Below are 3,700 nucleotides of genomic sequence, written 5' to 3'. Positions count from 1 at the left end.
TATGTCTTCCTGTAAAGAATCAGAAAAAAATTTTCACAAATTAGTACCTACAGCAGTGCACTTTTGTCTAATCAGTGAGGCCTATATGCCTGGTATAAAGGAAATCCAGTGACTAGAGCCCATGAGTGTATAAAACCCAACTGATTCCCTTAAAATGGGTGCCTAAGTTTTCTTCTATTACTAAATAAAGATTTTGTATCTTTGCCTATTGGATAGCCTTGTCCTTACTTTTTTCCATCTAGTTTTACATCATGCAGTTATGATACCTCTGATTGCAAAGAACAATCCAGTCTTCAATCTGACACTTACTTCTATCTGTGAGTCAGGTAGGATGTTTTGACTTGGATGGGATAGAGTCATAGAATTCAGACCACACAGCAATGACATTGGGGATGCCTTGGATAGCTCTATGGTTGACCTCACAGTAGTGATGCTACCTTGTCATTTATGCAGTGCACTATGTTGCATTCTTTAGAATGTTATGGAATATAGCATTTCCACATTGTGGGAGAGCTTTATTGCACTGCTCCCTGATTACTTACATGTTCTCAGACCTCAGTCAAATACGATTGAGTACCTTTCTGCTCAGAGTTAGCTGATGCCTTTCAGAAGCATAGAGAGTTTTGACCAACACCCAATAATAAGCCTTCAATTGTCTTTCAAATGGCAAACCTAAAATGTAACACTATTTTTCCAAAGTCCTTTCTGCCTGTGTTCTAAATGCAGATACTTCTAATACTATGTGAACTTCCAGATGACAAGGTCCTAGTCAGACTGTCTGTACCACCTCTTCTGTGAATCATTTAATGCTTGCTTCTGCCACATTCAAGTTTAGATTTCTTTCTGGCAACTTTGAAAATGGGATTCAACAGGATTTCCATTTGAGGAATATTATTTTACTCCAAAACAAAGAAACATAAGAGCTGCTCAGCTTTTCACTTATTGACAATGTCTATGCAAGGTAGTAAATTGCTCCCTCTTTGGAAACTATCTCTGGTTGCTGAGTCCCAGCTTTTGTCATAAATTGGGTTTGACTTTGAATTTAACCAAATTTTTAGTAGGCCTCTTCTTGTCATATGGATAACCAAGATACTTCAATTTTCCTGAGGGTGTTCCTGTAAGGAGGCGATTATCATGATCTCTTGGATTATAGGAAAAATAGTCTGCATTGATACCTATAAAGTCCAAATCCTGCTTTTATGGATTGTGACAATGTGCTGATGAATTTAATTTTTTTCTGTTTTTTATTTATTTTTGAGAGACAGAGAGAGACAGCATGAGCAGGGGAGACTCAATGAGAGAGGGAGACACAGATTCTGAAACTGGCTCCAGACTCCGAGCTAGCTGTCAGCACAGAGCCTGACGCAGGGCTCAAAACCACAAACCGTGAGATCATGACCTGAGCCAAAGTCAGACACTCAACTAACTGAGCCACCAGGTGCACTTGTGCTGATGAATTTAAATATCTCTGTGGCAAAACTGAATGTATAAACATTTTTATTTCATGAGACGCAATCTCTGCCTGGTTGTATTGAATGATTCGATTAAAAAGATGGTGAAAGTTTCAAGATTATGGTATCTGAAGATTATTTGGATTATAACTTCAATTTACCCTCAGTTGAAAAGAAAGTAAGATGATTTTCTAACAGCAAAACAGGAGATTCAGCAGACCATCTCTGATAAAAATATAAAAGTCAAATAAAAGCCTGTACATGAAGAGAAAAAGAAATACCTATTCACTCCATAAAGATGTATACCAGGAAGATTTTTAAAGAAAATGCATATGTTTAATGATAAATACTATGTCTCATATAACTTTGCAAACCTAGGACCTAACACAGTATCCTGTATACTTTCAGTACTTACAGAGTATCTTCGTATGACTTGAATCAAAATAATCATTTTAACAAGTAAATTTGGGAATTACCATTTGGCTGCTGTGGTGGGGAAGAGAAGAAATCATAAAATTGTATGCCTTTTTAACAGTCTACATTTTATAGAATCTTTCTACTTAACTACTCCACTTCTCATGAATACCTAAGCACGATTCCTTCTGTTCTAAGCAATAACAGTGTGTGGTGTACTAATAAAGATGTGCTGAGCTGTATAAAACCCAAACTGAGTTGTCAAACTGAAGAGCACATGCCAACTGCTGTCTCTAGTGTACTCAGGATTTAAGCTATGCTCTGTCCACAGCAAAACAGTCTTTAAAAGGACTATATTACCATACTGGAGGCGACATTGCATTTCTGGCATGTTTCATTACTGAGAATAAATGCTTCCATGTTTTCTATATTAAAAAATTAATATTTTAAAGAAAACTGAAGCAAATACTGCAATTTTGGAAACTATCTTCTTGAAGTTTTGTAGAAACCTGTTATTTATAGTTTCATAATGCCAACATTAAACTAAGTGAATTTATTAGTCTGTCTATAAATAATAAGTAAAATTTATTCTGTTATATTAAATATGAATTGTATTTAAAATGTGTGACTATATTAATACATCATATGTTTATTGAATATATTAATATGTATACATTTTTATATAGATATACGTTATATTCTGCATACATTTAATTTCATGTTGAGACTATGTGTAGTATATATTAAATATGTAAGTATAGATTTGTTTATTTAAATCAATATATTTAAATCTTCTCCTGGTAAAATAACGCTGTTTGAATTTCATTCAGGCTGAAAGTAAGAGAGTACTCCTCAGCTTTCTATCTACTGAAGGCAGTGAATAATCTTAGTTTGAGGAGGCAAACTTTATTATAAAAACTGGACTGCCATTGGATGCATCCACACACACAGTGAAAGAAAGGAAAGGTAGGTGCACAGGTTAAAGCATTTTTTTGCTCTCTTTTTAGAGAATTGTCTAGAAGTAGACCCAAACATAGAGATTCTTGTGCAAGTGATTACCAAGGTAATACCTCGGATGACTCAGGCTCGGACGAAACTAGGATAGGACGAGGAATGAGCATGAGCAAAACCAGGTCATCAGCTAAGTCTAGCCTCATCCTGATCCCGAGGAGAGCTTACAAGCATAAAGGGCATCCACTAAATACTCCGACGTAGGACCCAGTTTTTACATGCCCATATGGCTCACGGAAAGAGATGGCCTCTTTCAGGAGTGGGATAGTTCCAAGGCAACTTTGCCAAAGCAGCTCCAGGTGACTCAGGATAATGCCTGTGGAAGAGTCCAGCTGTGAGCTGTTCACAGACAATGTCACCCACAGCGGCTGGTACGTGAGGACACTGGTCCCCTAACGGAAATCTCAGCAGACACAAAATTAATTGACTTTCTTATCCTAGGCTAATGTAATGCCCATCACGGCCATACTGGTCATAGACGAGATGTCAAAAGTTTCCTCTAAAAATAATATTTCCAGTCCCTGGTGTGATTCCATCCTGCCTGGCTGTTCTGTAGAACAGTAGTCGATTCTCTCCGTCCGCCTTCTCTCCCACCTAAGTGTGCGCCCACCACCTCATGGAAGATTCGATGGACATGGACATGAGCCCCCTGAGGCCCCAGAAGTATCTTTTCAGTTGTGAACTTAAGGCTGACAAAGATTATCATTTTGAAGTGGATAATGATGAAAACGAACACCAGTTATCTTTAAGAACGGTCAGTTTAGGGGCTGGTGCAAAGGATGAATTGCACATTGTTGAAGCAGAGGCAATGAATTATGAAGGCA

The sequence above is a fragment of the Suricata suricatta genome, chromosome 1 (assembly GCF_006229205.1).
Source record: "Suricata suricatta isolate VVHF042 chromosome 1, meerkat_22Aug2017_6uvM2_HiC, whole genome shotgun sequence".
NCBI lineage: Eukaryota > Metazoa > Chordata > Mammalia > Carnivora > Herpestidae > Suricata > Suricata suricatta.
The sequence above is the reverse complement of the archived record's forward strand: the minus strand, read 5'-3'. Positions refer to the sequence as shown.